Raw genomic sequence first — 15,920 nt, forward strand, 5'->3', positions numbered from 1 at the left:
TCCCTTCTACATGTGGGGAATATGAAGGTAGAATTCTTTCTCCCTACATCAAGGATATATATATATATATATATATATATATATATATATATATATATTTTTTTTTGCTTTGTCGCTGTCTCCCGCGTTTGCGAGGTAGCGCAAGAAAACAGACGATGAAATGGCCCAACCCACCCCCATACACATGTATATACATACGTCCACACACGCAAAATATACATACCTACACAGCTTTCCATGGTTTACCCCAGACGCTTCACATACCCTGATTCAATCCACTGACAGCATGTCAACCCCGGTATACCACATCGATCCAGTTCACTCTATTCCTTGCCCTCCTTTCACCCTCCTGCATGTTCAGGCCCCGATCACACAAAATCTTTTTCACTCCATCTTCCCACCTCCAATTTGGTCTCCCACTTCTCCTCGTTCCCTCCACCTCCGGCACATATATCCTCTTGGTCAACCTTTCCTCACTCATTCTCTCCATGTGCCCAAACCATTTCAAAACACCCTCTTCTGCTCTCTCAACCATGCTCTTTTTATTTCCACACATCTCTCTTACCCTTACGTCACTTACTCGATCAAACCACCTCACACCACACAGTGTCCTCAAACATCTCATTTCCAGCACATCCATCCTCCTGCGCACAACTCTATCCATAGCCCACGCCTCGCAACCATAAAAAATTGTTGGAACCACTATTCCTTCAAACATACCCATTTTTGATTTCCGAGATAATGTTCTCGACTTCCACACATTCTTCAAGGCTCCCAGAATATTCGCCCCCTCACCCACCCTATGATCCACTTCCGCTTCCATCGTTCCATCCGCTGCCAGATCCACTCCCAGATATCTAAAACACTTTACTTCCTCCAGTTTTTCTCCATTCAAACTTACCTCCCAATTGACTTGACCCCCAACCCTACTGTACCTAATAACCTTCCTCTTATTCACATTTACTCTTAACTTTTTTCTTTCACACACTTTACCAAACTCAGTCACCAGCTTCGGCAGTTTCTCACATGAATCAGCCACCAGCGCTGTATCATCAGCGAACAACAACTGACTCACTTCCCAAGCTCTCTCCTCCCCAACAGACTTCATACTTGCCCCTCTTTCCAAAACTCTTGCATTCACCTCCCTAACAACCCCATCCATAAACAAATGAAACAACCATGGAGACATCACACACCCCTGCCGCAAACCTACATTCACTGAGAACCAATCACTTTCCTCTCTTCCTACACGTACACATGCCTTATATCCTCGATAAAAAACTTTTCACTGCTTCTAACAACTTGCCTCCCACACCATATATTCTTAATACCTTCCACGGAGCATCTCTATCAACTCTATCATATGCCTTCTCCAGATCCATAAATGCTACATACAAATCCATTTGCTTTTCTAAGTATTTCTCACATACATTCTTCAAAGCAAACACCTGATCCACACATCCTCTACCACTTCTGAAACCACACTGCTCTCCCCCAATCTGATGCTCTGTACATGCCTTCACCCTCTCAATCAATACCCTCCCATATAATTTACCAGGAATACTCAACAAACTTATACCTCTGTAATTTGAGCACTCACTCTTATCCTCTTTGCCTTTGTACAATGGCACTATGCACGCATTCCGCCAATCCTCAGGCACCTCACCATGAGTCATACATACATTAAATAACCTTACCAACCAGTCAATAATACAGTCACCCCCTTTTTTAATAAATTCCACTGCAATACCATCCAAACCTGCTGCCTTGCCGGTTTTCATCTTCCGCAAAACTTTTACTACCTCTTCTCTGTTTACCAAATCATTTTCCCTAACCCTCTCACTTTGCACACCACCTCGACCAAAACACCCTATATCTGCCACTCTATCATCAAACACATTCATCAAACCTTCAAAATACTCACTCCATCTCCTTCTCACATCACCACTACTTGTTATCACCTCCCCATTTGCGCCCTTCACTGAAGTTCCCATTTGCTCCCTTGTCTTACTCACTTTATTTACCTCGTTCCAGAACATCTTTTTATTCTCCCTAAAATTTAATGATACTCTCTCACCCCAACTCTCATTTGCCCTCTTTTTCACCTCTTGCACCTATCTCTTGACCTCCTGTCTCTTTCTTTTATACATCTCCCACTCAATTGCATTTTTTCCCTGCAAAAATCGTCCAAATGCCTCTCTCTTCTCTTTCACTAATAATCTTACTTCTTCATCCCACCACTCACTACCCTTTCTAATCAACCCACCTCCCACTCTTCTCATGCCACAAGCATCTTTTGCGCAATCCATCATTGATTCCCTAAATACATCCCATTCCTCCCCTACTCCCCTTACTTCCAGGGAACAACAACTGACTCATTTTCCAAGCTCTCTCATCCCCAACAGACTTCATACTTGCCCCTCTTTCCAAAACTCTTGCATTCACCTCCCTAACAACCCCATCCATAAACAAATTAAACAACCATGGAGACATCACACACCCCTGCCGCAAACCTACATTCACTGAGAACCAATAACTTTCCTCTCTTCCTACACGTACACATGCCTTATATCCTCGATAAAAACTTTTCACTGCTTCTAACAACTTGCCTCCCACACCATATATTCTTAATACCTTCCACAGAGCATCTCTATCAACTCTATCATATGCCTTCTCCAGATCCATAAATGCTACATACAAATCCATTTGCTTTTCTAAGTGTTTCTCACATACATTCTTCAAACCAAACACCTGATCCACACATCCTCTACCACTTCTGAAACCACACTGCTCTTCCCCAATCTGATGCTCTGTACATGCTTTTACCCTCTCAATCAATACCCTCCCATATAATTCACCAGGAATACTCAACAAACTTAAACCTCTGCAATTTGAGCACTCACTCTTATCCCCATTGCCTTTCTACAATGGCACTATGCACGCATTCCGCCAATCCTCAGGCACCTCACCATGAGTCATACATACATTAAATAACCTTACCAACCATTCAACGATACAGTCACCCCCTTTTTTAATAGATTCCACCGCAATACCATCCAAACCTTCTGCCTTGCCGGCTTTCATCTTCCGCAAAGCTTTTACTACCTCTTCTCTGTTTACCAAATCATTTTCCCTAACCCTCTCACTTTGCACACCACCTCGACCAAAACACCCTCTATCAGCCACTCTATCATCAAACACATTCATCAAACCTTCAAAATACTCACTCCATCTCCTTCTCACATCACCACTACTTGTTATCACCTCCCCATTAGCGCCCTTCACTGAAGTTCCCATTTGCTCCCTTGTCTTACGCACTTTAGATACCTCCTTTAGGAACATCTTTTTATTCTCCCTAAAATTTAATGATACTCTCTCACCCCAACTCTCATTTGCCCTCTTTTTCACCTCTTGTACCTTTCTCTTGACCTCCTGTCTCTTTCTTTTATACATCTCCCACTCAGTTGCATTTTTTCCCTGCAAAAATCGTCCAAATGCCTTGTTGTTCGCTGATGATACAGCGCTGGTGGCTGATTCATGTGAGAAACTGCAGAAACTGGTGACTGAGTTTGGTAAAGTGTGTGAAAGAAGAAAGTTAAGAGTAAATGTGAATAAGAGCAAGGTTATTAGGTACAGTAGGGTTGAGGGTCAAGTCATTTGGGAGGTAAGTTTGAATGGAGAAAAACTGGAGGAAGTAAAGTGTTTTAGATATCTGGGAGTGGATCTGGCAGCGGATGGAACCATGGAAGCGGAAGTGAATCATAGGGTGGGGGAGGGGGCGAAAATCCTGGGAGCCTTGAAGAATGTTTGGAAGTCGAGAACATTATCTCGGAAAGCAAAAATGGGTATGTTTGAAGGAATAGTGGTTCCAACAATGTTGTATGGTTGCGAAGCGTGGGCTATGTATAGAGTTGTGCGCAGGAGGGTAGATGTGCTGGAAATGAGATGTTTGAGGACAATGTGTGGTGTGAGGTGGTTTGATCGAGTAAGTAATGTAAGGGTAAGAGAGATATGTGGAAATAAAAAGAGCGTGGTTGAGAGAGCAGAAGGGGGTGTTTTGAAATGGTTTGGGCACATGGAGAGAATGCGTGAGGAAAGATTGACCAAGAGGTTATATGTGTCGGAGATGGAGGGAACGAGGAGAAGTGGGACACCAAATTGGAGGTGGAAAGATGGAGTGAAAAAGATTTTGAGTGATCGGGGCCTGAACATGCAGGAGGGTGAAAGGCGGGCAAGGAATAGAGTGAATTGGATCGATGTGGTATACCGGGGTTGACGTGCTGTCAGTGGATTGAATCAGGGTATGTGAAGCGTCTGCGGACAGTTGTGTGGGGCCTGGATGTGGAAAGGGAGCTGTGGTTTCGGGCATTATTGCATGACATATAGAGACTGAGTGTGAACGAATGGGGCCTTTGTTGTTTTTTCCTAGCGCTACCTCGCACACATGAGGGGGAGGGGGATGGTATTCCATGTGCGGCGAGGTGGCGATGGGAATGAATAAAGGCAGACAGTGTGAATTGTGTGCATGGGTATATATGTATGTGTCTGTGTGTATATATATATGTGTACATTGAGATGTATAGGTATGTATATTTGCGTGTGTGGACGAGTATGTATATACATGTGTATGGGTGTTTGTTGGGCCATTTCTTTCGTCTGTTTCCTTGCGCTACCTCGCAAACGCGGGAGACAGCGACAAAGCAAAATAAATAAATAACTGGAGGGATGTCTGATCATTATCTTGTGGAGGCTAAGGTGAAGATTAGTATGGGTTTTCAGAAAAGAGGAGTGAATGTTGGGGTGAAGAAGGTGGTGAGAGTAAGTGAGCTTGGGAAGGAGACCTGTGTGGGGAAGTACCAGGAGAGACTGTGTACAGAATGGAAAAAGGTGAGAACAATGGAAGTAAGGGGAGTGGGGGAGGAATGGGATGTATTTAGGGAATCAGTGATGGATTGCGCAAAAGATGCTTGTGGCATGAGAAGAGTGGGAGGTGGGCTGTTTAGAAAGGGTAGTGAGTGGTGGGATGAAGAAGTAAGAGTATTAGTGAAAGAGAAGAGAGAGGCATTTGGACGATTTTTGCAGGGAAAAAATGCAATTGAGTGGGAGAAGTATAAAAGAAAGAGACAGGAGGTCAAGAGAAAGGTGCAAGAGGTGAAAAAAAGGGCAAATGAGAGTTGGGGTGAGAGACTATCAGTAAATTTTAGGGAGAATAAAAAGATGTTCTGGAAGGAGGTAAATAGGGTGCGTAAGACAAGGGAGCAAATGGGAACTTCAGTGAAGGGCGCAAATGGGGAGGTGATAACAAGTAGCGGTGATGTGAGAAGGAGATGGAATGAGTATTTTGAAGGTTTGTTGAATGTGTCTGATGACAGAGTGGCAGATATAGGGTGTTTTGGTCGAGGTGGTGTGCAAAGTGAGAGGGTTAGGGAAAATGATTTGGTAAACAGAGAAGAGGTAGTAAAAGCTTTGCGGAAGATGAAAGCCGGCAAGGCAGCAGGTTTGGATGGTATTGCAGTGGAATTTATTAAAAAAGGGGGTGACTGTATTGTTGACTGGTTGGTAAGGTTATTTAATGTATGTATGACTCATGGTGAGGTGCCTGAGGATTGGCGGAATGCGTGCATAGTGCCATTGTACAAAGGCAAAGGGGATAAGAGTGAGTGCTCAAATTACAGAGGTATAAGTTTGTTGAGTATTCCTGGTAAATTATATGGGAGGGTATTGATTGAGAGGGTGAAGGCATGTACAGAGCATCAGATTGGGGAAGAGCAGTGTGGTTTCAGAAGTGGTAGAGGATGTGTGGATCAGGTGTTTGCTTTGAAGAATGTATGTGAGAAATACTTAGAAAAGCAAATGGATTTGTATGTAGCATTTATGGATCTGGAGAAGGCATATGATAGAGTTGATAGAGATGCTCTGTGGAAGGTATTAAGAATATATGGTGTGGGAGGCAAGTTGTTAGAAGCAGTGAAAAGTTTTTATCGAGGATGTAAGGCATGTGTACGTGTAGGAAGAGAGGAAAGTGATTGGTTCTCAGTGAATGTAGGTTTGCGGCAGGGGTGTGTGATGTCTCCATGGTTGTTTAATTTGTTTATGGATGGGGTTGTAAGGGAGGTAAATGCAAGAGTCCTGGAAAGAGGGGCAAGTATGAAGTCTGTTGAGGATGAGAGAGCTTGGGAAGTGAGTCAGTTGTTGTTCGCTGATGATACAGCGCTGGTGGCTGATTCATGTGAGAAACTGCAGAAGCTGGTGACTGAGTTTGGTAAAGTGTGTGGAAGAAGAAAGTTGAGAGTAAATGTGAATAAGAGCAAGGTTATTAGGTACAGTAGGGGTGAGGGTCAAGTCAATTGGGAGGTGAGTTTGAATGGAGAAAAACTGGAGGAAGTGAAGTGTTTTAGATATCTGGGAGTGGATCTGTCAGCGGATGGAACCATGGAAGCGGAAGTGGATCATAGGGTGGGGGAGGGGGCGAAAATTTTGGGAGCCTTGAAAAATGTGTGGAAGTCGAGAACATTATCTCGGAAAGCGAAAATGGGTATGTTTGAGGGAATAGTGGTTCCAACAATGTTGTATGGTTGCGAGGCGTGGGCTATGGATAGAGATGTGCGCAGGAGGATGGATGTGCTGGAAATGAGATGTTTGAGGACAATGTGTGGTGTGAGGTGGTTTGATCGAGTAAGTAACGTAAGGGTAAGAGAGATGTGTGGAAATAAAAAGAGCGTGGTTGAGAGAGCAGAAGAGGGTGTTTTGAAATGGTTTGGGCACATGGAGAGAATGAGTGAGGAGAGATTGACCAAGAGGATATATGTGTCGGAGGTGGAGGGAACGAGGAGAAGAGGGAGACCAAATTGGAGGTGGAAAGATGGAGTGAAAAAGATTTTGTGTGATCGGGGCCTGGACATGCAGGAGGGTGAAAGGAGGGCAAGGAATAGAGTGAATTGGAGTCATGTGGTATACAGGGGTTGACGTGCTGTCAGTGGATTGAATCAAGGCATGTGAAGCGTCTGGGGTAAACCATGGAAAGCTGTGTAGGTATGTATATTTGCATGTGTGGACGTGTGTATGTACATGTGTATGGGGGGGGGTTGGTTGGGCCATTTCTTTCGTCTGTTTCCTTGCGCTACCTCGCAAACGCGGGAGACAGCGACAAAGTATAAAAAAAAAAAAAAAAAAAAAAAAAAAAAAATATATATATATATATATATATATATATATATATATATATATATATATATATATATATATATATATATATATATATATATGCTCAGTCATCCTGCACTAATTCCAGTCACTATCTGGGGAAGATGGAGAAGAATGAAAATGCATCTGCTATTCCAGGTGGCACCAGGTGGTAGCTCACAGTGACAAGAGCAAATCCCCAACACATCCAGATACATTATAACGCATGTCTGCCCACCACATAGCTAACGACATACCGAGGTAATAGTCTCTCAGAAGGTTTAATTGTAAGCTGGCAGTGAACAGGAGTGGTCCCAGATATCCACCCGCCCCCTTTTTGTTTAGCATACCAAAACACAGAACTCAAGCCTTGCATAATCACACCATCATACTTGCCAACATTTGTGCATTAATGGTACTATTTTGTATAGTAAATGCTCTTCAGCACCATACTTTATTTTTGCTGTTTACTTTTGGCTTGATTTCTCTGACCAGTTGGGACTTATTGTAAAATACTTCGGAAACGCCAGAGACGTTGAGCTAAAACGCTGGACGTCACAAGTGAAACAAAATTCTTGGACGTCGTGACGTCGTTGTAAACTCCAGCTCTATCATAGAGCTGTTACCTGAAGGCAACATGATCATTTGCCGTTGAAGATGCGTTTTATTGAAGAGAGTTTACGTTCGTTCTGCAGAAACATCATAGTGAATTACAACATTAACATTCATCAAAATATCTAACACACACCGAATCTATCACATACAATAACACTTTCTATCACTACCGCCACAGTGCTAATACACACACACACACACACACACACACACACACCACTAACACCACAACACAGATATAAGATATAACTATCACCACCAACACCAAAGGGCCGACAAGGCTAGAAGATTATCACCGTTAATACTGTAACAGAATCATATAATGCAACACCACTAACACCACCACACATACACCATAACACTACACTGCATCACAACTCTATCACCACTTCTTACACCATGAGAGTCACATGGAACAATATATCACACAACACTCCCAAAGACTGTATAAAACATTATCATCAAATATCACAACAATGTCACCCTAAACCTGTCACTATCACCAGCATAATGCTGTCGCTGATAACACCATATCACCATCATAGATCAGAGCACTATACGCGGGACACTATCCTCACTGCTAACACCAAAGAACTATCACACACCACAGCGCTCTCAGAGCCTAACACCACAGCACTGTCACTACACAATTCCCACTGTGTCAACACCATACAACTATCACCATAACTAACACATTCCACATTTCTTATCATCCAACACAGACCATCATTAACGATATGACAACACCATAAGCCTTCACAATGTAGTCACAACAAATTCATTGACGCAGCACAATCACCGACACCATAACACTATCACCGTATCCATCATTAACATGCGACCCTTATAACACTTTACAACCAGACCGTCGCCATCGTCACTATAATGTTATACATAAAATCACTAGAGAAGTGTTACCCTGATGACATCATAACAACATTAACACTACAGCACCCATTACTAGTAACACTACAGCACCATTACCAGTAACACTACAGCACCATTACCAGTAACACTACAGCACCATTACCAGAAACACTACAGCACCATTACCAGTAACACTACAGCACCATTACCAGTAACACTACAGCACCATTGCCAGTAACACTACAGCACCGTTACCAGTAAAACTACAGCACCATTACCAGTAACACTACAGCACCATTACCAGCAACACCTCAGCACCATTACCAGTAACACTCCAGCACCATTAACAGTAACACTACAGCACCATTAACAGTAACACTACAGCACCATTACCAGTAACACTACAGCACCATCATCAGTAACACTACAGCACCATTAACAGCAACACTACAGCACCATTACCAGTAACACTACAACACCATAAACAGTAACACTACAGCACCATTAACAGGAACACTACAGCACCATTACCAGTAACACTACAGCACCATTACCAGTAACACTACAGCACCATTAACAGTAACACTACAGCATCATTACCAGTAACACTACAGCACCATTACAGTAACACTACAGCACCATTAACAGTAACACTACAGCACCATTAACAGTAACACTACAGCACCATTACCAGTAACACTACAGCTCCATTACCAGTAACACTACAGCTCCATTACCAGTAACACTACAGCACCATTAACAGTAACACTACAGCATGCCATTATCTACAGCACCATTACCAGTAACACTACAGCACCATAACAGTAACACTACAGCACCATTACAGAACACTACAGCTCCATTAACAGTAACACTACAGCACCATTAACAGTAACACTACAGCACCATTACCAGTAACACTACAGCACCATTAACAGTAACACTACAGCACCATCACCAGTAACACTACAGCACCATTAACAGTAACACTACAGCTCCATTAACAGTAATACTACAGCTCCATTAATAGTAACACTACAGCACCATTACCAGTAACACTACAGCACCATCACCAGTAACACTAGCAGCACCATTACCAGTAACACTACAGCACCATTAACAGTTACACTACAGCACCATTAACAGTAACACTACAGCACCATTACCAGTAACACTACAGCACCATTACCAGTAACACTACAGCACCATTACCAGTAACACTACAGCACCATTACCAGTAACACTACAGCACCATTACCAGTAACACTACAGCACCATTAACAGTAACACTACAGCACCATCAACAGTAACACTACAGCACCATTAACAGTAACACTACTGCACTATCACCACTAATACCACAACACCTTCACCACTAACACTACAGCACCATCATCAATAGCACTACAGTACTATCACCATAACACTACAGCGCCATCATCACTAACACTACAGCATCATCACCATTAACACTACAGCACTATCGCCATTAGCACTACAACACTATCGCCTTTAACACTACAGCTTCATCACCACTAACACTACAGCACTATCACCTTTAACACTACAGCATCATCACCACTAACACTACAGCGTCATCAACAATTACACAACAGCAACATGACCATTAACACTACAGCACCATAATGAATACCCTTATAGCAAAATTACCATTTAACTTGCAGTGCCATCACCACTAACACCACAGCGCCATCGGCACCATCACTAATAACACTACAGCACCATCATCAATAACACTACAGCACTATCACCATTCACACTACAGCATTAATAGTACAACACTACAGCACCATCATCAATAACACTACAGCACCATCAGTACTAACACTAAAGCACCATCACCACCAACACTACAGCACTATCACCATTTACACTACAGCATTAACAGTACAACACTACAGCACCACCACCACTAACACTACAGCACCACCACCACTAACACTACAGCACCATCACCACTAACACTACAGCACCATCACCACTAACACATTAACACCATCACCACGAACACATTAACACCATCACCACGAACACTACAGCACCACCACCACTAACACTACAGCACCACCACCACTAACACTACATTACCATCACCACGAACACTACAGCACCATCACCACTAACACTACAGCACCATCACCACTAACACTACAGCACCACCACCAATAACACTACAGCACCATTACCACTAACACTACAGCACCACCACCACTAACACTACAGCACCACCACCAATAACACTACAGCACCATCACCACTAACACTACAGCACCACCACCACTAACACTACAGCACCATCACCACTAACACATTAACACCATCACCACTAACACTACAGCACCATCTCAATCCACTAAGTATTATCACACTACATAAGATCATCACACTACATAAGCATCATCACATAACCCAGTCATCATAAACATAAAGCAATATCACGATTATCAATACAGCACCATCACCATTAACACTACAGCACCATCACCATTAACACTACAGAACCATCATCACTTACACTACAGCACTATCACCGTTAACACTATAGCATTATCAGTACTTACACTACAGTACTATCACCACTGACACTACAGCACCATCACTATTAACACTACAGCACTATCACCATTAACGCTACAAAACCATCACCACTAATACTATGGCACTATCACCATTAACATTACAACACCATCAGTATTAACACTACAGCACTATCAGTACAAACACTACAGCATTGATATCATTATCATTACATTACCATCACCATTAACTAATCACTATCACCGTTAACACCACTGTACTATCATCATTAACACTACATCTATATCACCACTAACACTACAACACCATCATCATTAACACTACAGTACCATCACCATTAACCCTGCAAAACTAAACCCTACAAAACTAAAACTTCAATACTATCACCACTAACACTACAGCACCATCACTATTAACACTACAGCAATATCAATCATCAACATTACAGCATCATCACCATTAACACTGCACACTATCAGTCCCAATACTAGGGCTCAACACTATCACCACTACAACACTATAACCACTAACACTACAGTACAATCACCATTAACACTACAGCACTATCACCGCTAACACTACAGCACTATCACCACTAACACTACAGCACCATCACCACCAACAATACAGCATCGTCACCATTAACACTACAGCATTATCACCACTAACATTAGAGCACTATCACTACTAACACTACAGCACCATTACCACTCTTACCTCAGCACCATCACCATCAAAACTACTTCGCCATCATCATGAACACTACAGCACCATCACCACTAACACTACAGCACTATCACCACTAACACTACCACACCATCACCACCAACAATACAGCACCCTCACCATTGACACTGCAGAACTATCACCGCTAACACTACAGAACTATCATCATTAACACTATAGCACCATCATCATCACCATTAACACTACATCACTATAACCATTAACACTATAGTACCATCACCACTAACATTACAGTATAATGACCATTAACACTACAGCATTATCAGTACTATCACTAACTATGACCACTAACACTAGAGAACCGTCACCACTAACACTACAGAACTATCACCACTAAAACTACAGCACTATCATACTAACACTACAGCACTAACAGTTCTAACACTGCAGTACTATCACCACTAATACTACATTACCATCACCACTAACACTACAGCACCATCACCACTAACATTACAGCATAAACACCATGATTGCTACAGCACCATTATCATTAACACTATAGCACCATCATCACTAACACTACAGCACCATCACCACGAACACTATATCACTATTAATACTACAGAATCATTACCATTAACACTACTGCAGCATCACCATTAACACTACTGCGCTATCAGTACTAACACCACAACACCATCATCAATAACACTACAGCACCATCACCATTAACACTACAGGACTATCACCACTAACAATACAGCGCCATCACCACTAACACTACAGTACTATCACCATTAACACCGCAGCACCATCACCATTAACACTACAGGACCATCATCACTAACACTATGGTACAATCACCACTAACACTATATCACCATTAACATTACAGAACCATCTCCACTAACACTACAGCAGTATCACCATAAACACTATAGCACTATCATCATCAGCGCTACATCACTATCACCATTAACACTACAGCACCATCACCACTAACACTACAGCACCATCACCACTAACACTACAGCACCATCACCACTAACACTACAGCACCATCACCACTAACACTACAGCACCATCACCACTAACACTACAGCACCATCACCATTAACACCACAACGCCATCACCACTAACACTACAGCACCATCACCACTAACACTACAGCACCATCACCACTAACACTACAGCACCATCACCATTAACACCACAACGCCATCACCACTAACACTACAGCACCATCACCATTAACACACCACTACTATTACCATAAACTCTACTGCATTATCACCACTAACACAACACTACTAGCCATGAACACTACAGCACCTTCACCACAGCCCAGCTAACACCATCTCACTCCCACACAATCACTGTAATCACTACCACCATCATCTCGCTACCACCATGTCTTCCTCACTACCACCTCACTATCATTTCTATATCACCATACCCTCACTTCACACCGTCCCATCACCCCACCTCACCGCCACACCACCACTGCTACCATCACGCCCCATACTACCACCACTCCTACCACCACTGCTACCCTCACGCCCCATACTACCACCACTCCTACCACCACCACCATCACCCACCCACCCACCCACCTACTCACAAGCAGCAGACGTACTCAGTGTTCAGACCGTCACAGGTGTGCCAACGCTCCTCTGCTCAAATATTCCCAGCGGCCGCCATTACCCCCCCACCCGACCATGAAGAGAATCGTAAATAAACAAATATATAAACTTTGTATGAATACCATCAGCGGGGAGGCAGGTGGCTGGCGCTGGTTGCCTTGGTTATGTACTGATCCTTAATAGGCACCTGCATTGAGGAATGTTAGATAGCTGCTGCATTGGGCAGCCGGGGATGGAAGTTAGATAACTGCATTGTTAGGGAGTGTTAGATGATTGCTACACTGTGGGGGTGGATAGGAAGCTGTACATGGCTAAGCTGGAGGGCTGTGTTCAGTGAATGCATTAGGGAGTGTTAGATAGCTACATTACGGGGTGTTAGATGACTGCGTCACTTGGGAAGGCGTCGCTCTTAGTGGTTGAGTTGGGGTGTTACGTTGATTTGGGAGTGTTTGAATCTGAGTAAGTTAGTTGTACTGGGAAGTGTTAGACATCTGCATTAAGGAGTGTTAGATAGATGCTGCACTTGGGAGAGGGTAGGCTATACGTGACTCAGGCATTAAAGAGTATCAATTAGTAGCATTGGGGAGAGCGAGTTGTACTGGGGAGTGTTAGACAGCTGCAGTGGGGTGTGTGTTAGGGAACTACATTAGGAAGTGTTAGATGGTTGCTGCACAGTGGGAAGAGTACTTGGTGGCTGAGCTGCGGTGTGTTAAGTTGATACATTAGGAAGTTAGATAGTTGTTCTGGGGAGTGTTAGATAGCTTCATGAGCGGGTGTTGTATAGCTGATATAGCGTTGCAAGGAAGCTGAAGTGGGGTGTGTTAAGTTTACGCACTTGGAGGTTAGTTGTACTGGGAAGTGTTAGACAGCTGCACTTGGGAGAAGAGAGGGATGTTAGATAGCTGCATTGGGGATTGTATAATAACTGCTGCAGTATGGGGAGTTCTAGGTGGCTGAGGTAAAGTTTGTTAAGATGATGTATTAAGGAGTGTTATGTCGTTGAACTGGGGAAGGTTATGGAGCTGCATGAGGGAGTGTTAGACAGCTACTGCACTGGGGAGACTTCTAGGTGGATGAACTGGGTTATGTTACGTAGATCCATTCAGGAATGTTGGGTTTGTTGCATTAAGAAAGTTTAGATCGTAGTGGGTTGTGTTACTTCGTTATGGACTCCCATGGTGTAGCGGTTAGCGTTGCCCGACCCTGGCGCATTCATGGTCCACCCAGGGTTGACCGCATAGGTTCGAATCCTGGTTGAGCCAGTTGGTTCACAATCAACCCAGCTGTTCATCAACCCCTTGGGGATGGTCGATAAAATGGGTTCCTCGCTCAGTCTAGGATATATATATATATATATATATATATATTATTAAACTTGATCGCCGTTTCCTGCGTCAGCGAAGTAGCGCCAGGAAACAGATGAAGAAAGAATGGCCCATCCACTCATATACACAAATATATACATGAACGCCCATACATGCACATATACATACATATGCATATCAACATATACATACATATACATATACATATCAACATATACATACATATACATATACATATCAACATATACATACATACACATACGCAGACATATACATACATACACATGTACATATTCATACTTGCTTGCCTTTATCCATTCCTGGCGCTTCCCCGTCCCACAGGTAACTGCATCACTACCCCATGCTTCAACGAGGTAGTGCCAAGAAAAGAGACAAATATGGGCACATTTGTTTACACTGTCTCTAGCTGTTATGTGTAATGCACCGAAACCACAGCCTCGTATCCAAATTCAGGCCCCTCATAACTTTCCATGGTTTACCCCAGACGCTTCACATACCCTGGTTCAGTCCACTGACTGCACATCGACCCCGGTATACCACATCGTTCCAATTCACTCTATTCCTTGCATACCTCTCACCCTCCTGTATGTTCAGGCCCGCTCAAAATATTTTTCATTCCATCCTCACACCTCCAACTGGGTCTCCCGCTTCTTGTTCCCTCTACTTCTTACACATATATCCTCTTTGTCAGTCTTTCCTCTCTCATTTTCTCCAAATGTCCGAACCATTTCAACACACCCTCTCCTGCTCCCTCAACCACACTCTTCTTATTTCCACATATCTCTCTTACCCTTTTCTTACTTGCTCGATCAAACCACCTCACACCACATATTATCCTCAAACATTTCATTTCCAAAACATCCGCACTCCTCCATACAACCCTATATAGAGCCCATGCTTCGCAACCATATAACAATGTTGGAACCACTCTTCCCTCAAACATACCCATTTTTGCTCTCCGAGATAACGTTCTCTCCTTCCACACATTCTTCATTGCTCACAGAACCTTCGCCCACT

This window comes from Panulirus ornatus, chromosome 64 (assembly GCF_036320965.1).
Source record: "Panulirus ornatus isolate Po-2019 chromosome 64, ASM3632096v1, whole genome shotgun sequence".
In the NCBI taxonomy this organism is placed as follows: domain Eukaryota; kingdom Metazoa; phylum Arthropoda; class Malacostraca; order Decapoda; family Palinuridae; genus Panulirus; species Panulirus ornatus.